Source organism: Phalacrocorax carbo, chromosome 4 (genome assembly GCF_963921805.1).
Source record: "Phalacrocorax carbo chromosome 4, bPhaCar2.1, whole genome shotgun sequence".
Taxonomy (NCBI): Eukaryota; Metazoa; Chordata; class Aves; order Suliformes; family Phalacrocoracidae; genus Phalacrocorax; species Phalacrocorax carbo.
The window spans coordinates 82,329,496-82,354,576 of record NC_087516.1 but is presented as its reverse complement, the minus strand read 5'-3'; the positions used below and the strand labels follow the sequence as shown (position 1 = coordinate 82,354,576).

Genomic DNA, 25,081 nt, shown 5'->3' with positions numbered 1-25,081 from the left:
TGCACAAATTCAACCTTTTCTTATCGAGGTAAGACATCGGTAGCTGAAACATTTGCCCTACACCCACAGAAGGGCTGCGAAAGCGCATTTTGAAAGCTCCTCTGCAGACCTCCTTTTAAAAACCTGCTGGGAGGAAAACCACAATACAGCACCAGTACACAGGGGTGTTTTCTGACTGCAGTAGAAATTCAAGGTTTAAATTCGTAACATGGAAGTTTAAAGGAAAAATCTTCACAGTTACGAGCTGCAGAAAAACCTGACGGACCTTGCTGGGAGCTGAATGGATGTGCAGAGGGTGTTACCTTGCTAGGAATGCCCTGTGCACACAAATGAAAACTTCGTCCCTCCTCCCCTTAACTGAAGAAAAAGCCAAACCATAACTCACTTCTCACCCCACCTTCAACTTTGGACATCAGCAACACACCGCGCTGCCAGTCCCTCCTGGGCTATCGGTCATTCCCCTGCAGTTGCCAGCCCCTTGAAATCTTAAAAACACAGCTTAGGGTACCCTCTTCCTTACAGTCCAGCAATGCTTTTACAAATGTGAAATTCACGCTCAGCAGGAGTGAAGGATAAGTTACAAGTAAATCCTTCCCACGATATTGTTTTGGAAACTTAAAAGTCTGGGTTTACCTCACAGCTGTATCTAACAGGGGTGGGAATCACAGAAAAAGCATCGCTGCAGATCGCGCTGACGCTCGCCCTTTGGATCATACTGACACTCACAGGCAGGTAAAGTTACTGAGAAGTAAAATCACCAGCTGGAATAAAGCCTTGCAAAACAGCACTCTGCGGTCTTCTGGCATGACAGAAGCCCCCCGGAAAGGTCTTTCAGCACTCGCTTCGGCACTGAATGGCAGGCAAGAGGAGGACTGACACGGGCTGTGACAAATGGGTTCACACACATGCAAGCATGCAAACAAGCGCACACTCAGATGCAAACAATCCTGTTTAGTCATTCTGCATACGAGTGGAAACTATTACGACAAAATTAAGTCTGTCACAAAAAACCCCAAGTAGTTGGGGTTTGGGAGCCTGCAGTGTTGGGGGCATTGTTGGGGGGGGGGAGTCTGTACGTTGCTCCTAATGCACAATTTCCTTTTGATTATCAAGCAAAGTAAGAACGTGGAATATTTCTGCAAACAATCACATCAGTAACTGGGAAGTAGCAAGTTCTATCCCCACACACAATATGCAACTCTGCAAGTTTTGTTAAATCCAGCTAGCCATGTACATTTCAGGAATAACCAAAACATTAAAGCCACTAAGCCTAAACAGAAAGTCGCGTTCGGGAGCAAAGCAAACTGCACCTCCCTGAAACGAAAGAGCGCAAGGACCCGTACTGCGCGGAGCCGCTCTCCGACGGAGGTGGTACTGCTAGGATCTGCCCCGGAGCCTGACCTCGCTGCTCTTTAGGCACCTAACCTGACTCCAGGCGCAGCTCTGGGGAACGGCGGACCAGAGCCTGGCACCTCTCCCCATGCCGCGCAACGCCACGAAGCTCTCGGCACACTCGAGTACACCGGCTCCTCTGGAACGCGGGTACCGAAAGGATGCGCTCCTGACGAAAGGGAAATCCATTAATAATTAGCGTTGTCGTAAAACAAAAGAGAAAAAAAAACTAAACCAAAGGTACACGAACAAAGGGGTGATTAAATTCTCATTTCCACGTTTGCTCTGGAGCAGAGCGGCTCTGGGCTGCCGTGCTTCGCAGGAAGCTCGCAAAAGGGAAAACAGGCAGCAAAGTCTCAGCTAAGATGATATCCCCATACGGCCATGTACCAGGTGGAACACTAGCAACTCGGGAGGAAATACCATTTCCTTGAGCCAGCTGCTGCTGACAGCTTACTCGAGTGAAGATTTACCGAAAACGTTAAAAAAAAAAACACCCCAAACAATAAGCTTTCCAACACCACGAAACATTTTTAAAGTTACCACCAAGTAAGAGGCGCCGGACGAGGGCACCCACAGAGACAAACTCCGGAGGGGAGAAGGCGAGGGGGTTGAAGCCCGCCTCCCCGCCCGCAGGCTACGAGCGCCCGGGGGTCCCGGCTGGGGCTGGTGCCCGCGGGGGGGCCGGCGCCCCGGGCAGCCCCCCCCGCCCCCAGCTCCCCGCTCACCTGCGGGGCTCGGGCTTGCGGCGCTCCTCCAGCGCGGCGGCGGGCGGGGGCTGCGGGGGCAGCCGGCGGTGGGGTCGGGGGGTTCAGCACGCCGCGCGGGGCATGGCCGCGCACCCGCGCCTACGGAGACACGCACAGGCACCTGTCCGCCTGTCCGTCTGTCGGCGCTCACGGCCGGCCGGCTCCCCGCTGGCGGCCCCGGTCTGCCCGGGGAGCGCGGCGGCGGCGGCGGCGGCGGGGCCGAGCGGCGGGGGAGGCGGAGCGGCTCTGCTGGCGGCGCCCGCCCCGGCCCGCATTTAAAGCCGCCGGCAGGCTCGGCCGTCCCCTCGCCCGCTCCCACCCGCTCCCACCCCAGCCCATCCCCTCCCCGGGCCGGCCCCGCCGCTCGCCCGCCCGCCGTCACGGGGCCCCGGGGCGGGGAGGCCGCAGGAGGAGCCGCCGGCGTTGCGGGTTCGCCCCGCCCCGGGGCTCGGCACCGGCCGCCCGGGCACGGCCGGGGCAGGTGCTGCGCGGCCGGGCCGGGCCCTGCCCTGCGGGACCAGGCCCGCTCGCCGCCCGCTCGGCCGACACGCGGCGGGACGCTGCTCCCCGCGCCCCGCTTCTGCAGCGCCTGCCCGCGGCCCCCCCTCCTCCTCAGCCGCCACCCCACCCGGGGACTGGGGGATCCTGGGGTCAGCGATGGAGCCACCATCCCACCCGGGGAGAGGGGATCCTGCCCCGGTGAGGGGGCCACCGTCCCACGGGGGGAGTGCGGGACGCTGCCCCAGTGATGGAGGAAGGGGTGGTACAGCAGATGCCCCACCACAGCTGGTTGCAGGCTTTCGGAGAGCGTATCCCACTCCCACAGCAGCAACCCTACCCCTGAGAACATACAACGGAGGTAGCACCTCGGCCAAAACCACATACTACAGAGCAAAATAGCAGGAACAGCAAAGAAAACATCAGTCAGTTCATTATCATTTTGCAAGAAAATGGTCTCTTTCCTGGTGCTCCTCCTGAGCTCTCAGCAGGGCAAGGCTCACCTAACACCAACCAGCCTTTGCTGCCCACGTGCGCAGCCTTAGTTCCCACCGTCTCTCACAGGCACATGCTTCTATTTCCACTAACTGCCCTGCAGAAAGTTCTTGCCAGCCTGGTGCTGGAAGAGAGCACTAGCACCACTACCCCGCATCTTGTTCACTAAGCTGCCTCTCTTATGCTCAGCGTTACTGCCCAGGCCAGGGTTATGAGATCCATAAGGTAACTTTAATCAAGGGGGCTCTGCAAACTGCTCACAAATAACATGGCAGACCAGCAATCCATCATCGGGAAAGACACGGACCCTCTGGGGAACAAAGGAGACGGCTGTAGCTCTGCAGAGGAAAAACCGCTTCTTCAGCAAGGTTTAGGATTACCACACAGCAACTGCCTCTTCAGTTAATTCTCAACTACCAAGCTCCGCTTTTGTCACCTGTTTAAATTCTGTATTAGGGAATCATACGTAACCCATCGGACAGGCAAAAAACCAGCAGCAGCAGACACCACAGCACTTGCAGACTGGATAAAGCACAGCAGAAGCCACCTCCCTGCTGAATTCCCCCTCTCCCTTCTGCTGCTTGTCACCTCTGCACTTTTCCCAGCCTCTGAAAACTGGTAACTGCCTGCCAGCTGCTGTCCCCTCACCGCCTTTCTGATCTTTTCCTGAAAGACCTCAGACCTGTGGTCTGCGCATGAACTGGTCAGGACTTAAGCTCCTCTGCTGACTTTAATAAATCAAATTCCTTCAGTAAACGCTGTTAAACAGTCAATGGGTTTCCAGTGGCTCACTGGCAGCATAGCCATGATGTTCGTCACTTGGAGCTATGTTTCATTTCAACTAATGACAGCGCCTGTATTAACGTATGGAAAGCACTCAGTCAGCTGAGAAGCTTGGTACACTCAAGGCCTAACCCAAATAACTATATATCATCTCCTCTCCCGAAGGCGTAGGCGACGGCTCAGAACCAAGGGCTACTCTCTCGACGGTTTGTCTCCCTAGTGCTGTTGCAGTCGGTTTGTACCTTCACCTTCACTCCCAGTTATAAATGAACTGGGAAGCTCCCGAAGAGGAGACACATTAGCCACTCCAGAAGATTGCTGTTGCTTCTTGCCACTTAGACAGCTAACGGGGGGTGTCGCATCCTCCCCAAGCGCTTAGATCCCTCCGTGAAAGCACCTCCTGCACGGCCCTCAGCAGCTGGCTCTTGGCTTGCTATTTTAGTAACAAATCTAAATAACTCCCATACCGATTCCATCCCCTCACCGTTCATTGCAACTTAACCTGCTGTCATCTTCAACCCATGGATTTAATTTTCTGGCTAAAAAAAAGTTTTGACATTAGGATGCGTGATTTTAAGTCAGTCTTTAAATATACCATCACTACATTGAATGATCTAAAACCCTACCAAAACCATTTCCAGGAGTCCTCAAACCAAGAGCCAAGGCAGTTATCTGGGCCAAGTTTGAAAATGAGTTCACTCTATGTGCAGAGGAACACCCAAATAAAATGACCTAATGATCCTGCCATGGTGATCAACAAAATAAAACCCCATCAGCTGGAGCCGACCCGTCCAATGTACCGTACACCTGTACCTTTTAGGCTTTACTTCTACAATCTGGCTCCCATATTCCATCTTAAAAATTACCCAGTGCTTTCCAACATTTTTTTCTGTTTGGTTTAATAAATGGAGATAAGCTCATCACCCAGGACTACAGCCTGCTAACTTTCCATTCACAGAGCAGACGACGAAGGAACAGTTTTGTCTGGGGCGTCTTCGGCTCTCTGTTCTTAACCTGCCTTTCAAGTCCGCTGCCTTCAGCCCCGTACAGAAAGACTTTGTGAAGAAAAGTTGTGCCGATGGCCTTCTCTAAAGCCGACCTCCCGCTCACGACTGAGGCAATAAAAGCCTGCTCCAACAATGGCACAGAACAGGACGCCACGTTCAACTAAATGTCCGCTGACACCCAGAAATTATGCCTCTGCCTTCTCGTGCAGCACGCAAGTTTCCCTGTGAGGCCCCGCAAGGTATCATTGTCAATGACAGCGTTTGACATGCGTACAGATAATGAGAACGGCCAAAGTTCTGATGGTAAAGATCAGAGAATACACACATGCACATGCTCAGTGGAATTGGTAGGGTAAAACTTTCCCCGGGGGCAGGTTATTCCATAAATATATCTTGCAGCATTTCTGGTAGATTCCTCAGAAGCCGCTCATGCTGACCACAGCGTTGTCAGTCAGAGACGATGCTGATCTAGATGGAAACTGGCAGCTCCTGCATTTCCAGGGTTTTGTGCAGACTACCCAGTGATAAAATATTTGCATTGGATTAAGTCAGGAGTAACTCTGTCTAAGCCAGGAAGTTTCAGAGGATAAAACTGTTTCAACAGAAAGAACTAAGTACAGAGAGACCTCAGTTACACTTGTCTAAGAGGCTTTTTGTATCTTTTCCTTTGTTGACAAATGGTCAGTGCCAAGTCATCATTTACAAAAGCAGGCTGGACCCTGAACACACTTGTGCATGCAAGTAATCCTCTTTACATCAACAAAATCAATCACGCATATTTTCAGGACTCACGCCTCGATCGTGGCTATTCCTAAGGACCCTGAGGTTTCAGGGGTTTTTTTTGTTTTAAAAAGATACAGGTAGGCAGCTCATTCGAGCACTTGAATTCAACGGAACAAACTCCTGCATTACATTCCTTGGTATTACAGCTCAATTAGTCCAATAGCACCAATTTCTAAGGGCAACCATGAAAAACAACTCTGTAGCTCTCCCATTTGTATTCCCTACTTGTGTTCAAGTCACCAAGAGTCAGGACTTGTCTGTCCTTTCCATCCGCTTCCCAGGAAATCTAGACAGAACTCAACCTCTCAGCAAGCCTTACCTGACAGCTGGGTATTAAAGGTCTAGTGTAAGTAAACCTATTGGCTTTTGAAACTAGATTAGCAGGTTCTGCATTTTCTAATAGCCCTGTCTCGGTTAGCTGCAAAACCAACATTCAACGGGGAGCTGACTTCTCAGACTCCGTAAGAGCCCTAATTCAGCCCCCTGACTGAGCGCCTGCCCACTCACTGCCAAGCCACACGCAGGGCCCAAAGAAGCGAGTTGCCAAATTCCTGCTGACTTCCCCTGCACTGGCTCACGCTTTCATCTCTCTAAGGAGGGAGAAACAGAAGGTGCTGAAAAACATGCAGCTGAAGTAAGACAGAACCCAATGCTGGAGGCTTAAGGGTTTTTTCACCATGTGCGCTTGATGTGCTTATCATTAATAATACATCACATCTGCTTGAGAGCAATGAGCAATCCTGGATCACTTTGATAGCCATATAGGCCACAATAGCCTCCTTATTCACATAGAAGAGAGCTATGGGGACTTACTTCATGGTCTGGGTCAGTTGCTTCTGGTACCTTCCAGTACTCCTGATCACTTCTGATAGCATCACATATTCACCTCAAAAGCTTTTCCGGTAGATCTCTAGTTAAGGTTGGAGGTTAAACACTTGGAGATCAGAATATATGAAAGGAAGCGTTGTGTTCTACTTGACCAGGAAGCAACACAAGTCAGTGCTTTGCACAGATCTGTAAGCAAGACCTGCCAGCCTCTTCCCAACTACTACTTCTGGGATTGCATTTTATAGAACACCTGTATTTCCTTGCAGAAACATCCCTTACCTTTCCAGCAAGAGCAACTCCACACACAAAACCGCGGTGCCTATCACATACGGTAACAGCAGGGCTGCAAGGAGACCCTGAGCAGCTCGGGCCAGGAGCAGAGCAGCACCAGGCAGGCAGCCTGCTGTGCTGCTCGGGGGCCCTCTGCTGGAAACCTCCCCCCCCTTGGGACCCGGCCACAGGCACCCCCAAATCAGCAGCCCCACATCTCCCCGGGAGAGCCGGGCTGGCACAAACCCCAGCTCCAGTCCCCAAGAGGGGTGAGTGGCCGGTACCCCCTTTGCCGCAAGCAAGCTGGGCTTTCTGCAGGACGGCTCGAGCGCCCCGGCCTTGGGAAGCAGCGGAGAAAGCTAGTTGCAAATGCCCAAAGCTGTGTCCTGCTCCGTGCTAGAGGGAATGAAGCCAAACCAGCCTTTGGTCAAAGAGCCAAAAACCCAGGGCTTTGTTAAAAAGAAGTGTGTTTGTTTATACACCCACAAAAACCATCAGAGCATGGGATACCGAAACACACTCTTTCACCACCTACAACTGTTGGGATACTGAAAAACAAATATGCACCCTCTCTAGAATGAATCAAGGGGGAGAGGGCCGGGGAAGGGAGCAGCCCAGCCGACTACAGCGCTTCTGTGCTTTCAGACACATGGCCTCTTCTCGGCTTCAGAGCGAGTTCATGCCCAGAGCAGGCCAGAAGGGACACAGATTTTTTTCACATCTCAGGACAGAAGAGAACTCATAGGGCTGAAGTCCACCCCCTTTTGCACAAGACTAATTGTATCTACATGAAAATGGGGTACAGAACTGGCAGCCCTTCTCTGCTGTACGCTAGATATGGGTGGGCTGCTGATGAGAGAAGCAGCATTTACATCAGGAGAATTTGTTCTTTTCCCAGTTTCTCCCCCCGCTGTCAGTTAGATGAGTTTATTTCTGTTCCTCGTTCCTCAGCTATTGGCAGTCTGGGCCAAAAAAATGGATCCTCAGAGGTATGGGCCAACACACCCTCCAGTCCTTCTGTACAGCATGTTTACTATGGTCCAGACCGATTCTTCTGAGCACCAAAGCCTTACAAAGTAATAACCACCATCTTTATCAAAATCCTTCTCGCTGTGCACCAGCTCAGGAAAGCTTCTAATATTTAATCGCTGACTGGAGGGACGTGGAGAAACCTCCCACACTCTCAGCATAAGGCCAAGTCCACCAACAGGACTAGCATAATAAAACTTGCAACTTACTGACAAAAATCAGCAGCCCCCTCAACAAGCCTTCTTACGCTCTGGTTGAAGATACCTTCCACAAGCCGACAGCGATAGGCATTAGAGCTGGGGGACTACGTACATCAGGAAAACAAACTCTGCCCTGCTTCTCTAAAACAGAATCCTTGCCTCTCCTACATTGACAGCATCTGGTCTCGAGCACCGAATATCCTGCAGGAGAGAGTAGCTTGAATAGCAGGTCACTGTGATCCTCTTAATTCAAAACTACATCTTTACCTGATGCAAAAAAGAATCCCAGCTGGATACATAACCGTGGCCGGGTACCAAGCCCCCGAAAGGTGGAACACGGTAAGGCGATTCTGAAACAGAACCTTCCTTCCAATGCAATTGTTTACAAGAGATAGCTATGCCTAGAGCTATCATCTAAGGGATTAAAATCTCATAGCTTTCCAGCTGGTAACATCCAAGATCAGATATTACAGTCATCTTCAAAAGGTGCCCTATATCTGACAGCCTCCATCAAATGGACGTGTTCTGCAGAAACCTCCATGGGGTTTTGGAGATGCCAAATGGCAGCAGCAGGAGCTCCAAAATACAGCATGCCACAGGAAAAGGCAACTTCCTTGTGAAATCCCTCCTGCTGGGAACGCTCTCTTTATAAAGCAAACACAGCCAGAACCACGCCATGGGATCTGAAAGGCTTTGCTTATGGCTGAATGTGATGAAACACAACAAAGCTTTTTTGATGGTATAAGCCATAAAGCGAACATTTCTAGGAGATGCCTTCGATAAACACGTCTGTCATCTCCACAACCATGAAGTCAAGGTATGGATGGCTCCCTCTGCATTTTAAAGGCAGCATCAATAACAGGTACTTTAGCAACTTCTCTACCTAATCCAACCATATATACACCTGAGTGTCCTTCTCTTGTGACAGGTATTGGAAAAAAGCTATAGAACTATTACATATTGAAAAAAGCTATAAAACTATCATAACTGGAAACTACACAGTGAGGTCCACAGAGATCTATGTTGCTTGCTTCCAGCCAATTAATCATTAATTGATTTCCAGTACAGGTTAGGTTATTGTTCTAGGAACATTGTTTTCCCCTTACTCAGCCAATTTAAACAACAGATACTCATCTAAATGTTTCTTCTCAGTTCATCTCAGCTCTTTGCCTTTAACCATTTTCCTACTGCAATAACACAGACTCTCTATTCCCGGTGAACAAGAGCGTTTCCATTGATTAGCTTCTAAACCGTTGCCTATTTTTACCCCCTCTGGGGAGGCCTCTTTTGATACGGAGAACAAGGCTAGACAGCAGCGAGTGGTGCTTGCAATGAAGTTGAAGTAACTCGATCATATTTTCCCCTCTGTCATTTCATGTCTAAACTCCAGGTCACTTTTATGCAGGACACAATTTATAATGCTTTATACCAAAGGTTGGTTTGGTTTGGTTTTTTTACACCCCCCCGCCCTTTTGGGAAGGACTTCAGATTATTATCTCATTCTCTATCCTGGGTCATCAGAAAAATCTGCTTTTCTTTTGAAATAATTCAACAGCGGCATCATCATTCACTACTTTGGATTTTCACATCTCTTGCTCTTTCTCTCCTCTATTATATAAACATATCCTAAACAAAACATCTAAAAACAAACATTGGCAGGTCATACTTAGCCAGCAATTTGCACTCTATAAATAAAGCATAATGATTTTTAAATTATTTGTTTGGTAATTCCAACAGAAACAGATTATTTTATAGCAAGCAACAATTCCCCAGGAGCACATGCAACTCCAAAAGGTCTTTGCCACTTGAAGACAGTCTTAAGAGCAAAATGTCCTAGGGAAAAAAGCAGCAGAGTGAAAGTGGAACTGGATAGATGTGTTGTCCAAGGCAAAACAAGGCCAAGAAAAAACAACAACAAAGACACCCTGCATAAAGTGCTTTTGATCTTTTCCACTCAGAGATTACGCCCAATCGCAGCAGAAACCAATCGCAACCGTTATTAGCAAAGGGTTTGCCCTGTCCCTCTCGGTCAAACAAAGGCTGAGCCCCAGCAGCTGCGACACCTTCGCTACTGCTGCCGACAGCATTCCCACGGGAAGTTTCAGGTGCTGGGGACTATTTTTGCAATGGGAAGATCCTGACAACAAACCCACTACCAAGAGCTGCCCTCTCTCGTCACAACATTCTGTGAGGGAGCAGCACTGCTGCTGGAGCCCTTCTCCCACCACAACACGGTTCCACGAAACGCCGGAATAAGGAAAGGGGAAGCAGAACACAGCGCTGCCTGCGAGATGACTGCTCAAAAGCCATGAGGCCAGAAGGGAAAAAGCATCGTGGAGAGCTGGCTGCTCTTTCAACTCTCTTCCCAGCCCAGCAGCCTTCTGCTACAGCAGCTTCTGCAAGCTCGGGCAGATAAGAAGTAGCCTTAGGTCTTGGGGATTCATCACAAAGGAAGAGAGAAGCCCAAAGAGAGATCACCCAAAGGAAACACTCTATCTGAAGACCTTTGGATCTGAAGACCTTTAGGAATTAAAACCTTCCCTGGCCAACCCTGTCAGGTACTCCAAACGTTGTTCCCCAGTTCAGCAACAGCCGAGCTGTGCGCTTCACGCAAGGCAACACCAGCCAGCTCAGAGGAACAGCTCTGAGGAGGAATCTACCCACAAGACCTGTTGCTGAAACCACCTATTTAAATACCTCTCGTGGTTACCTCCAGCAGCAGTCCCTAGATGAGGCTGCAGCAAAGAGCCCATATCAGAACAAATCCCTATCTCGTCTCCATGGGAAGGAGGCGATTTGTTGAGCACAAGTTCAAGGGCAAGGACTGCCTGGTGCCCGGTGCTCTGCAAGCAACAGTAAGGGCAGGCAGCGGAGCCTGGCTGTGAAGCACCTCAGAAGCACTCATCTGCAAGAATCGCTCAGGGGACCAGGCTGCCACGTCCAAGAGAGCGATGAAGGATGCGCTTGGCCTCAGTTTCTACAGGCTTCCAGTTAGCAAAATAAAGTCAAGGCATATCAGCTAAAGACTAATAGAAATTAAGGCACTGTATGAAGTAAAAATGTGCAGAAACAATATCTTCTGCCTTAAAAACTAATAAACTCTGGCTTCACCTCGACATTTATATAGCAACAGGAGACAACTTTCTTGAGACAACATTCTGTTCTGTGTGCTTTACGTGACTCAGGGCATGACAGAGTGAAGGGACAGCATGTTCTGGTGGAGCATTTTAAGAAAATAGTATTGCTGTCAAAGGGCAAGCTTTCATTTTATGCTTATACAACACCAGAATAAAATATTTCCTTTGGAGAATCTCACATATCATTTTATTAATGCAAACATACGAGGCATATCTCCATCACTCGGAGCCTTGAACTTTTCGCTTGCATTTTCCCCCCACACTCACAGTCGCGTCTCAAAGCTCCCATCCTTCCCCACCAAGGGAGAGGACATCCTCGAGGCACCTACCAGGTCTTCCTCTGAGACTAGAGCATTTTCTTACAAAGCTATTTTCTGCAGTGGAGCCGCAACAAATTGCCTTCCAGGGCATGATTTTGTCTTCATTTTCAGCCTTGCTCTTGGTGGGGAAAATGCTGCCTGAGGCACTAACATCCTTTGTTTCTCCACTGCAGCAGAGACAGCATTAACACATGCCCCAAGCACCGGTGGTATTCCTAGGCCTACTGTGCAACCATTCCAGGTGCCACCTATGCCCTGGAAGTAGCATTAGCTCAACCCTTTCCCCCCCTGAAATGTAGTGACACTGGATATATATTACAGTAAGGTCCCAGAAGGGTGAGGGTCCCACTGTGGTTTGAAGACTACAGATGCAGAAACAGAGCATCTGCTTCTGGGACGCCCTCCCTAACTCAATCCAATGGACAAACCAGGCCAGTGGCAGCCAAAGCCAAAGCGTTCAGAAATGGGAGCAAAGCCAACACCACATCGTGAGCTGAGCGCTGGCTTCAACTAGGAAGGCAGGGGAATGGTGCTTCTGTGCAAAGGGGGCCCCCAACACACACCGTCTAGAAATTTCTGACTAGCCTCACAGCTGCTTCTCGTTGCCCCTCAGCAAGCATTTTACAATTCCCTGCCCAAAAGGAACTGGGGCCGTCCCTCGGACTGGGTCACGGCAGCCTCCTGAGGCAGCAGAAGTTGGGGAAACTGTATTCCCAGCACTCAGGACAATGCCTTCTGGTCTCTTCTTTCTACTTTGCCGCCCATCTTATTTTGAGGTTGAATTCCAACTTCCTTCTCACATCAAGACTCCTTACCAAGTTGATGGGGAGATTCCAGGGGATATTAGTTGTTGTTTGAAATCACTTCAAAGGACCTTTTTTCCCCGCTTGTATTAATAGCCGGAATGAGGAAATTGGTTTGGATTTCTTACTTATATCTGCTCCCCAAGACTTTGCGCATTGCAAAAACCCATCTTAAACCAAGCCTGTTTCTATTAAAAGGCTCCTACTCCACACAAGCGCTCACACCCATTCCTTTCCACTTCCACACATATCTATAGCCCCGCGTTCCAACTGGCAGCCAGAGGTGCCAGAAATAACCACAAGAAAGGCTGCCATGAAACCTCCAGCCAAGTTTTGAAAATCTAGGCACTTGACACAAGCATCTATGCTTGGAGTGCTTCAACTGAAGTCAACCTGAACTGGGTTTTACAGGGTTTGCATATCACTGATCAAATGTAAAAAAATGTAGATGCAATTACTTTTTTTTTTTTTTTTGTCTCTCTCCATAAAAACATGCAGGATAACAGTTGTTCTACAAGCCTGTTAGTGCATACTTCTAACAGTCTGCTGATGTTCCTGCCCCACTGGTACTAGCTAATGGCTGGTTGTCATTCTTAAGTGGCTCCCCCCCGCTTTAAAGTCTACGCTACAGTGATTTTGGAAACTGGGTCAAAATGCAATTACTACATTCCCATGCTTTGGGGTGGGGAAAGAAAATAAAAGGAGGAAGAATGGTAGGAAGAATTACCATTGGCTGTAAGCCAGCATTATACTTCTCGCATTCTCACCTGCGCTGCAGCCTAGAACGGCCCTGAGCACTCCCACAGCAGGCTGTTGTTTCCCAGCAAGTGGGTTGTTTCCCAGCAAGGGAGTCAGGGAAAACCCTGCTCTGTCCTAACGCAGGGTTTCCTGGCCAGACCCCAGCCACCCCTGCCCTCACATCTCTGCTGTAGGATGGAAGCAGGCACAAGATGCAGCCGGTGCCAGGGGACAGACCCAGAGAGCAGGGCAGCAGTTCCTGCGCTGGACAAGCTAGGCTTGTTCTTTCAGCAAGCAGCAGTCGCTGCCCTGTGACTCTCAGTCTCACAGGGAAAGCTGTAGCAGCCAGCTCAGATCTCCAGAGCTCCCTCTCAGCTTGGCAGTCCCAACTTTTCCCTTCCCATGGTATAAGTGATGTACCCCAGTACTTCGGTTCCCCCACTCCACCAATAAGCATTCCCTGGTCCCACATGGCCAGTGGGCCTTTTCGAACTAATCATCAGCTGCTTCCTACGTGACCTTGCTCCTCACTGACTTGCATCTTGCAGAGTCACTCACATTCTTGGACTAGCAAATTATATTACTTCTGCAGAGATATCAACTGACTCCCTGCATTTTTCCTCTCACCCATAAGTTTGCACAAACCAACTAGTCGCTCATTACAAGCAATCAGCTTTACTAGAGGCATCTGCTTTAGGTGCCATCGTCTTTGACTTCAGCTGATGAAACCTAAACTCTGCTTTTTCATGTAAACATTTTCCACAGGAGAAGGAAAATACTTGCTGTGTTTAGACATGCCCTTATTGTCACACATATAACACAACCTATCATACCTTATCGAATTGCACATCTTCAGCACGCAGATTGTTTGTGACGACATGTTTAGGAGGCTTTCAAATATGGAAAAGAGAATGACTCAAAGCCTTATTTATTCCACGTCTTCCTAACAAGGTCTGAGAAACACAGAGCCCATTATACACGTCCCCTGTCTTCCTCCGTCTCTCATTGTTTCCTGCACACGCAGTTATCACAAACCAATTCCCTTCGCTGCTCTGCTCCCCAGCTTTGTTTTCCACAGTTCTCAGAACATCAGTTCTAACTCTGCAGCATTTGCTGGCTCTTCTCCAATTAATAATTGCAGTTTAGAGCTGGGTAGTTATGGCTGCAGATTAAGGCCTAAAAACATTCAACAGTTTCCGAGAGATACAGACGTACAACCTTCCTTTTCCTTACTCTGAATACAGTTTATCTTGCTATCACAACGTTCCAGGGAGATACTATGCCACTTATCTTAATGATTTAAACAGATCAAAAAGTTGGCTCAGCAAGAGCGTTTGCCACTGACAGCAAACCACAAGCCTGATGTTATCCAAGTAGTAACAGTAATATGCTAGTGCAGGCTGGGCAGATCACACGCAGGATAAAAAAAAAGACTTTTCATGAAATCACTCTATAATCATGCACACAGCATCAGTTAAGCAAGCAGTAACACACGGCAAAATGGACAGGTTTCCACTGGATGTTTGTATTCTTTCAAACGTGTTGCAAGGCACAGGATTTACATCCACCTGAGAAAACCCAAGAGCTTGCTTTAAGAGGACTCACCAGCTCCTAAGACTGTCTAGAAAGCTCTCCTGCATTACAGTAACAGAACCTGGTGCAAAAAGATGAGAGAGGCTTATACTGGTCATGTCCTGTATCAACATGAGAAACTCTCTGAAATACCAAATCTCTCACAGAGGGAAAAGGAAGCGTAAGGATTTCAGACTGGAAGTCACCACATCCCTCCTGAATTATTCTGCCTCTTGTTGTCCAGCCCAAAGCAAGGCTGCCCAGACCTACCTCCAGTCCGTCCACAGACCCAGCTGCTCCATCGAGTTTCCTTTAGCAGGCAGAGAAACAGTGATTCGCAGCAGCTCACCTTCCACATTCGCTCCAGCTCAAAGAGAGAGGCAGAGCCCAGCAAACATCGTCCGAGTTCGGAGGAACACTTTTCAACTTCAGGTCCGTTATGACATTTACTATGGCCCCCTTCTTCCCTCCCCTCTGCCCCCCCCCCCCAGTGAAAGAGATCAAAATAGTTCCCCCCTGTGACATTTTGCTTCATTTGACCAGTCGACTGTGGGAGCGTGTCCGGTAAAGCCACTGAAAGCCAAGCAAGAGCAGCAATGCTTGCCACCACCAGGGTGAGCGCAAAAGTAGGGGCAACACGGTGAAAACCCAACCTTTCTACTGCCAGCAAGGAGGACGTGGGGTCCGGAACAAATAGGAATATCCCACTACTACAGTTTGCTTTGTGTATGCCTTAGGTGTAAGCTGAGCTCTTCACCTAGTGACATTGTAACTAATACGTGTCAGCTATCTGTCCGTGGTCCAAACTGCCCATCTTGGGCCTGACTGGAGCTAGTCTGGCCTTCTCTGCAAGCACCTGACCCTTCACCCCACTCACCTCATTTAATCCCTTCCCTCCTCTATTCCTCCTGAAAACACGGTCCCCTCAACAAGCCGACCACGCTTACTTCTACCTAAGCCCTTACCCGTGCTCCTGCCGTGGGGCCCCGCCGCCTTACAGCAGCGTGTGCGCGTACGCGTGAGGACACAACACGACCCCAGCCGCCTTCGGGAAGCACCAGCAATAACGAATTTTGCCGTGCTGAGAAGGGAGAGCTGTGTCCAGCTCCAGATGAAGACTGGATCGCACCTGCCACCAAAAAACAAAGGAGGGAACAAAGCAGGGCTGGAATGGAGAGCCAGGAGAGTTGAGACTGCTAGTCACCTTGCTGAAGGAGGAAGAAGTGCCTTGGCGGTCACTAACAGCCATCCCACCCGCCCAGCCCATGCCTCTGAGGTCGGCTGCAGCAGCCAGGTTGCCTCCTCAGGGCGTCAGCACAGGCAAATTGCCCAATTTGCCACCCCCAGCTGTCTGCTGCGCTAGGTAACTTCACATCTCAAACCTTTGCATGCATGTCTCCATGCTAGGAGAAAAGCAGAAAGTCTTCACAACCAAGGGGCAAGCAAGAGAACAGAGCTTCCTTCGTTTTCTTGATGTACATAAGCATCAAAGACACTGGCAACCTGTGGGTTCAGCCACGAACTCCACAGTGCTGCTCCCTTACATCACTTACTCTTCATGGTGTCTGTACTTGCCTTCATCCTGGTTCTGTGCCCAACAGCAAGGACTTGCCTACTCGCTCAAAAAGCGAGATGTGCCTCCACACGGCTCCTATCACAGACACTGAGGTGGCTGAGATTTTCTAAGTATATTAACTCCTCTCAGCCAATTCTCTCAGAACACAGCATACACCTTACTTCCAGTTCTCCCTAAACCCATCACATACCTTACTTAGCAGTTACTTCTGGCAGACAAGCAAACAGAGCACGTTTGCCTTCTTTTTCAAGGCAAGTGTATGAGATAAACTACATAGCTTGAAAGCTGTTCCCTTCTCCCCTCCACCTGGGACTTTGCAAGTCGCCTGCAAAGCATTTCATTTCCAGCATGAATCAGCTCAGATCATGTATGGCTGAAGTCCTTTTTCTTTTTTCTTTTTTTTTTTTTTTTTAAGTTGTTGAAGCAAGCGTAGCTGTGGTAACAGCAGCTTTGATTATAGTGTTTGTATATTATTGCACAAAACTTGCCAGCATCCTGCTTTGCTGTACAAAGACAGACTCAGAGACAGTCTCTGCTTCAGAATGTTTAGTATCTGTGTGGACCAGGGACACAGAGGAGGTGCCATCATCTGTGAGTTACTGATGGAAGTACAAAGAACGGATTTATTCATCCACAGCACGGAGGGAACAAAACCAGCTTCAGCCCCACTCCTGTGCCTTGCCCATTTTCTTCTCATCCCAAGATACCTCCAGGCAATGGAAACTCGTTATTAGCCTCCAGTTAAGCCTCAGAAGAGATTTTCCTTCCATAATTAACTCTTTACAACACCTACTTTTTCTTGCTGCCTTTTTGCTGGGACTTTTGAGAAACAGAGGAAACAAGTTTTAAAACATTTAAACATGTTTTTGATTTAAAGGATGGTAATAAGCAATAGAAATAACACTCAGGCCAGCACGTTAAGTGCGCAGTGCAGAAAACTCTGCCTGTTTTTTGCCCCCAGAAGTTAGCCAACGGATAGTTTCCACAGGAAGAAAAAAATTCCACAGGTCTGAACGCTGTGATACAAGGCCTTTCGTTTACAAAGCTACCTAATACATAGCTCCCCTAAGCAGCGGCAGAGTCAAACAAGGAGATAGCTTTTGTGCTTGCAGCTTCAAGTGTCTTTCAGGCAGTACCTGACACACACAGGCTTTCCTTCTCAACCTCCCAGGGCGACCCCTATTTACCTCCCAGCCTATCTTCTTCTGACTGCTTCCTCTGTTACACTGGTACTTTTGCTGGTTCTCTCATTTGCAGACTCTCCAAATCCTTTTATTGCCTCATTGCTGCAGTTCATTAGGCCAGTCGCCATACATGTTCTTTGAGCCGCTCCAGCTCTCCTTCAAGCCTGGATGCACAGCTGTAGCCCCCCAGAAGTACTTCTCATCTCCCGCAGCCTACATACATACCAAAGTTAAACAGGGCCCTTACAAGTATCTCAAGACTAATGCAGCTCTTAAGGCGCACCCCATTCCTTCAGGAAGGGTTCTCCCAATGCCACCGCTACATCTTCCCGCTTGAAGCTCCCCAAATAAACTGCCAAACTTACCAACACAAGACTAAATGAGGAACAGAAATCGCAGTGCCAAAAAACAACGAGCCTGGTTTCAGGAAGCGTTGCAGCAGAACAAGAACTCCACAGCCGCACAGTACAAAGCGCCACACTGCACGAGCTCACCCTACCAATGCAAGATTTTCAGCATTTTATGGAGCAATGTTTATGACTGACTAGATATCATCTATTCTGCCACAGCCAGCTTGGTGTATTCCCGTTTATGAAACCGAAACATGGCTGTGTTTTCGTACCTGGTCCAAATGAGGTCGGTACTGCCAAATGATCTGATAACACATACAGGTCTGATGCACCTGAACACGTAACCACAGCCTGATAACTAGCCTGTCAGGTTATTCTGTTTTGGGGTTTTTTTTCTTTGGAAAGCTGGAACGGCACCCTTACATTAACTTGTACTTAGGAACAAAGCCAAAGCAACGTTGCTGCCAGGCCAGGAACACCTAATGAAGAATTGAATAGTGCTGAATTCAGATGTACAAGAAAAGAGAAAAAGAATGAAAAACACAGAAGAACAACACAGCAGAGTATTCAGCAGTTATCCCTCCTTTAAGACGTAACAGTTTGTAAGCATTTTGGGTCATTGGAAGGAACTTACTGTTGGTGTTATTAAAAGCCTGTTTGGAAGGGTTAATATTCCAAATTCAGTGTGCAGCCATCACAGGAACCACGAGAATTTAAAATTCCTCGACTCCATGGAAATTAATACCAGGTAGGGGAGGGTGCTTTAAGCCAAACAAAGCTATTTTTAACTACATATTAAAATGTCCATTTCTGGCTTCTACAGCTAGCACAGTTTTCTGACAAGTAACAGGGCATACTAAAACTTGCTGTGGCACTGAACGCTTGAGATGTGCCTTTAAAGATAAAACTCAGAAGGAGATGCAAAGGTTATGTGAAAGCCAATTCCTTCCCTTGAGAGCCTGCTTCACAGTGCAGGACATACAAAACCTACCCCTGCTGAGGCAGGGCGTGCACCAAGTGCCAGGAAATAGGTGCAAAGCTGTGGCAGGAATATGCTCAGGAGGAGGCAGCTGATGATGAAAAGATGTGTTTGAAAGCCACGGTAGAAGTGCTTACATAGCAGTTCACCTGCTCTGCCTCAGGTAAATTCAAGACACCACTACCAGTTTCTCCTTCTTACCTACAAGTGACAGGAAGAGGTACCAGGCACTCCTTTTCAGAGATACACAAGTAGGCTTCCCCAGCTCAGCTGCCCGTGTTCAGCAGCAGCAGATGCCAGGAAAAGTAGCCCTCAGCCTCTCTTGGAGAGAGAATTGCTCTTTCTACTCCTTTCATCAGCAGCAGTCCCTCCCTCCCACCCTGCAGAGATGCCAAAACACTGGAGATGGGAGCGGGTTGTTCCCACCCAGAGGCCTGCTTGGTCCCTAAGACCAAGCAATGCTAACCTCTAGTCCACGCTGCGTGCCCAGTTCTGGGCTCCTTTCTCCAAGGGCCTCTTTGGGAAGAAGGAAGCAAGCTGTTTGCACCACCCCACCTTGCCTAGCCTCTGGGGACTCTACCAGAGGGCTTCTGACCTCTCTCACAGGGATGACACATTGAAGTCAGATCACTGCTCAGGCCAGCTCCCTCCCAGTCTACTAGTTTTTGCTGCATGCCAGTATTGCCCTCTAAATCCCTACTAAAAACATGAACGTTCTCTTGAAAAAGACCCACACTTCAGTCCCAAATGTATTTTAGAGGTGTTTCAAAAAGAGAAAATAAAAAAAAAGGAAAAAAACCTATTTAATCTGGTGTAATTGTTGAGGTAGCATTGAGAATCTCTTTAAAACGCACTACTACATCCACGTTATAAAGTTACTGGTTTATAGATACCCTGGCTTCAAGTCTGAAGATTTGCACCACGCACTTGCTGAACGTATTTTACTCATCTGATTTTTGGTCAGTATTAAGGGAAGGATTGTCAAGAGCTCTAAAGAGGACCTGTCACCATTCCTGCTGGATCAGAGACAGGTAATTTAAAATTACTTTGAGGGATACGTAGTTAGGCTATTAGAGATGACTCAGAGGCCCCCACTGAGTCCCACACTACAGCAGTGAAGAAGATATGAAGGAAGCAATGGGGAAGAGAGAGAGCAGGGATATAAGGCCCCCAAATTAATACTGGTGAGGAAAGGAGGGGAAAATGGTATTCAAAGAAACGGACAGAATAACATCGAAGCGATAGGTTCTGCTTGCCAAAGGAGGGTACGTGTCCCAGCCCTTCAGAAACAACAAAATCCCCTACCGGCTCTAGGGCTTGCTCTAGTTCCCATTAGGGTCAGGCATCCGCAGCTTGTATTTATAGAAATGCGTTGTCCTCACCGCACTGGCTCTTGTATAATATTGCAGGCATCGCTTCCCTCTGCTTCCATTATCTCAGATTACATGCAGGCAGCGCAACGTGATGCACTGCGGAAAGCGACACTGCCCAGCTAGCATGCTACCAGTGCTGCCCATTAGTCCTCTCAAATCCTGCCTAGCGATGACAAGCTGCTTACACAAGCGCCGCGTAGCAGGGGATGGCAGAGGTGCCCAGTGGCTAGGGCACTCATCTGGGACAAAAAGGATGGGCAATTTATTCCTGAGGAAGCCACTATCCTGCTAAGCGGCCTGAGCAATGGTATTTTGTTGCATATGGCCTGAGTTTCCCTGTCTGTAGAGCGAGGATAAAGACCCTAAACTCCTTTGATAAGGCACTTTGAAAACTACAGAAAAAAGGAATTCATTTCTTTGTGTTATTAATACTCAGGAAGCGCGGAAACCTGCCCCTCTCAGTTGTTCTGCCAGTGGGACCAGGATTTCACTCAGAGGCCCTGACTTGAGTTTCAGAAGAGACCCCTGAGTTGCCCAGAAACCCCAGTCAAGTTTCTTTAACTTCTTTATGCTTTCATTTCCACATACAAGAAGCAAGGAGAACTCCCTTCTCAGACAGTCTGAAAATTAATGAACACAGAAGCACAGAGATCCTGAAGTCGAGGGAGAGTGTTCCCAGCCACGCACTTCAGCCGCTCTGGAAGTAAAGTTGTGCACAGCCCTAAAGGTGCAGGTTCATTTCCTACAAAACTTGACATAATAAATCAATTTACAAGTTCAAGACTCTTAAAATGAACTGTTTAAGAATTTTCCTGCTAACACTTCTTTTTTTTTTCCTGCTAACACTTCTTTTTTCCCTCCTTACTTTGTTTTCAGAATGCTTGAAGAGTCTAAGGCATCGAGTAGTAAACAAAATGGAAGACTTAAGATTAAAATTTTTTTCAGTAACTTTAAAAGCTGAAAGCAAAATGCATTATATTTGTCAGCATATTACTGTCACTGCAGATTCTAAACAATCCACAGTAGACAGCAGATGAAAACAACTTGACAAACCTAATGCATCAAGTTAAAAATATCAAAACCCAGGTTTGAAAATCTTTGAGCTTGCCTTTTCAAGAGGAAAAGGAAGGCACTGTTTCAAAGAAATCAGCTGTGCTGACGCAGGGCTCCGGCCTGGGAGACATCAAGTACGTTACCGTCATTTACTGGCCTGAAGGACTGTCGCAGTTGAACTCCTAGTCCTGTTGTGCCTTTGGTGGGAGAACCCCTGCCTTGAAGAGCTTACAGACAAATTAAGTATTAACAGGGAAATGACAGCAAAGGGAAAAAACAACAAGGAGGGATGAAGCACCCTGTATAAGGAGCTCCACTGTTCCACTTCATCTTTCTTCAGGCAGTACTCCGTCCACACCACCGAGTACCCAAAAGAATTATTTTACCACCTGAAAGTGCTTATTAATTTCTATTATTCTTCTGGGATTTCTATTTATCTTTTGCTGCCCGCTCTTCCGCACATTGCAAGCCATGGACTACAATCCGGTTTAACATCAACAAATCATCTGGTTATGTACTTAAAAGACGGGTTTTTTTAAGCACCTTCTTTGCGATAGAGATAATCACAGACAGAGAAGACAGAGGTGACTTACAGCTAACCATATCATAATATATCATGTCCAAAACCTGCCCCTCGCAGGGTAACACCACCCTCCCCTGCTGCTAATGGTACAGGGGGCACATAATGATGCCTTGTTTAAGCAGGTGATTTTGTGAGACCTGTTTACGTCACAGTTTTCTAAGACCTATTTCACATTCAGGACATAGCGTGGCATTTGAAATGGTTCACACTCCTGTGCGACCAGAAATGTCATCAGGAGTTCTGCTTCGTCAGCTGCTTCACCAAGTTCCCAAATATCAGCAGAATACTCGCACGTCCATGTGTCTCAACACCTCTTTGTGCACAGCTTTGTAGGAGGCTGTTATGGTTCGAGTACCGTACCTACATGCTCTCTGCTGCAGAAACAGGTGGCATTTTGCGATTTGGTTGTAAAGCAGCGCCTAACTCGCAGACCGTGTGCATCGTTCACTTGAACCAAAGAGAAATCATCTATATTCAGACTAAATAATCCAACCCAAACCCTATTTAAATGCCTATCAATTGATATCCCTAGTTCAGCAGACCTTTGCTACCAAATACAGAAAAAAACCCCCAAAACCTAAGATCTCTGTTACGAAGCTAATAGTACCTTTCCACCAGTGCCATCCATTATCCTCCATCTTCCCTCCAACAACAACAGATGACCCAACCACTGCTTTAACCGGGCTTTCTTGTCTTCTCCCAGCTGCTGGCACACAAGTGGGATAAAAAGGAAGCCCAGATCCTACTAGTTTCCTGCAATAAATTCCCTCTTCCTAGTTCTCACAGCCTTACTGCAAAGCTACGAGCAAAAAGAGCCTGTCAGACTAACCAGGGAATCGGGTAAAATCTGGTAGAACAAAAATTATTTGTTAAGAGGTCCTAAGCATCAGAGATGGAGGGGTGGGGGGAAGGAGAACGCAGCCATGAAAATAATCTGCAAGGGATGACTTTCCTTTTCAAGGCAATGAAAAAGAATTGCATCATCAAAGGTGCAGGCCTCCCTGCTTTGTCCTATGTCAGTGATTTTGCCCCTTGAGCCCTCCTCGCCAGGGAACGGATGGGAACTTTCATGCTGGTCAGACCGCAGAGATCTTTCGCGTTGACAGTCTAGTCTCCCCTTTATTAAGCACGGCACGTGTGTGATTATGCAGGAAGATCTAGACAGAAACAGCACCTCCTGGGCTGTAAGTTATTAGCCAGCCTCCTGTCTTCGGTGTATCCTGTCCATATAAGATTCCTGCAGTGATCTACACCCAAATATTTCCCCCCCACCCCCATCTTTGTTTTCTCTTCCCTTCCAGCTACACACACACAGTTTCACTCTATCCTTGCTGGTATCATATCTTTCCATATCCTTAAAATTTATTGCAGGAGTTGCTGCAGGATCTAATTAAAAGCGGTTATAATTAGCTCTGTAGTATTCCTTCTCACACTTGAGCTTGAGTAATCAACTAAAGACGCCAAAACGCAAAACACAAGGGATTTTATCTGTGATGCGAAGACAAAAAAAGAGCTGCTTCCTCTCTGAGCTGACACCCAACTGTCACATCTGTAGACTTGTCACCGGAACACTGTAAAACCTTACGTGCCACAAATGTCACCTGCTGAAGTAGCCCAGAGCCAGAACATCGGTTTCACTTCTCTGAAGCCAAAGAACTTGAGCACTGTTACTTCCAGGGCTGCTGTGCATTGTTAAAAGGTCACCAGAATCAAGAGCTCTAAAATGGTCTCTGCAGTTCTTTTTAATGAGATCTTTCTCCTCCTTCTTGAAATGAAAAGCAGTAAAGTTTAATTTAATTTAGTAACCATTATCTCTGAGTCTCAGCTGGCACCCAGTAAAATAGGTGGAGGAACCCACTTCTCTGGAAATCACTCGAAATCCTTTCCTAACTCAGACTAGCGTCAGGTTGAAAAACCTACCAAGGCCTTTTCTTACTAATCAGCTGAAGAGTTCAGATGACTCCCTCTTACTTCAGTTAGAGTGGCAAGACATGTTCAGTGGCGATATAGCAGCTTGCTGGAAAATCCTCCCTCTTCTGCCAACCTGCCAGACTCTGTTTGTTGACCCTGAGAACACAGTACAAGGCTAATCTATTTACCAAAGCACTTTTCCCCAGTGTGGGATGGAGTAAGGTGCGCCTGGAAGAAGAATAGGCAGTTAGGCAACGAGGGAGTGCTGCTGCAGGCATGAGTGGTTTATCTTCTGTTTGATCTCTTCTGCTAAGGGAAGACAAGAATGGACGTAATAAATCTGCATAAATACATGAAAGAAACAAACAACTGCCAGGAGTCTGGGGTGACTGGGGAAATGAAGACAACTCTATTGTTACCTTGCTGCTCTGACACACTGAAAAACTCACATTATAAAAAGCAGTCATCATAAAGAGAGTGATTGTCTTTTTAAAACGAAGAAGCATCTAACTAAAAACCAAGATAGAATAAAGTGAGAAAAATTATTCAAAATTAAAAAAAAAAACCCACCACACAACAAAACTCCCATAAATATTTTTGTGGGAATGTTTCCTGAGGAAGCTTGCCAGATTCCTTTGTGTGGGAAGAAGAAGAAATATTTCTAAGATGCCATGGGATCAGAAAAAGAGTGCCATGCATGGAGATTCCTACAAGTACTTTTACCAGTGTTTTAACTAGGATGTCTGTTCCTTCCTGCCTACACAGCTTGAATGCTATGTCATCCTCTCTTTTCCTCCATCATCCAGGTTCCTCATCTGCCCCCATTTTGCTCCCTGGCGCATGGCATTTCTAAGACTCTTCTCCAGCCTCAGATCTCCAACCCTCCCCAGACCTCTACCAATGCCACAATTACTCCCACCCCTTACCTATACACGTTACTTGATCTCTTTGATGAGTTGTGCAATGTTTATCCACCATTTGATCTTCTCTGATTGTATCATAGCAACAGACAACAGTTTATGGAGGATATTGTGCGAATGCTCTCCAACAGAACGCATTTCTGAGTCCTGCCGGTTTCTTGGGTAATGTTACACTCTTCGGAACAATAATGCTAGTCAGCACGTTATTTTAATTTTATGCTAAAATTAGAGCAGTTGACCATTATTTATTTCGAGTCGACTGGTTTTACTGAATACCAGGAAGCAGCGAGAATGTGCCACAAGCATCGCAACCCATAGAATTTCATCTATGGCATTCATGCAATACCGTTTGCAAGTCTAAGCTGTCGGAGCAGAAAACAGTACATGGCAACCACGCAAAGTCAAATCTAAATGTGGTCACCACATTCCTTTATCTAAATACATTTATAAAAGGGAAACCTAAAGCCTTTAGCTTGTGATTCAGAAGAGCTTCTCTGACTTGTAAAAAGAACCATGTTCAACCAAAGACCCCTGAAGTACCACAGGAA

General features: G+C 47.6%; 1 protein-coding gene across 9 annotated transcripts in view; it reads right to left on the bottom strand.

The window, feature by feature from the left end:
* SLC4A4 (solute carrier family 4 member 4) overlaps positions 1–25,081 on the bottom strand; it is a 231,685-nt gene that overhangs the window by 186,798 nt on the left and 19,806 nt on the right. The window contains exon 1 of one of the 9 annotated variants that reach the window (XM_064450717.1): positions 2,121–2,364. The exons of the other annotated variants lie outside the window; for them this stretch is intronic. The gene's annotated coding sequence lies outside the window, so the exon portion shown is untranslated. Of the gene's footprint in view, positions 1–2,120; positions 2,365–25,081 lie in introns of those variants that run through there. 9 annotated transcript variants of the gene reach the window in all.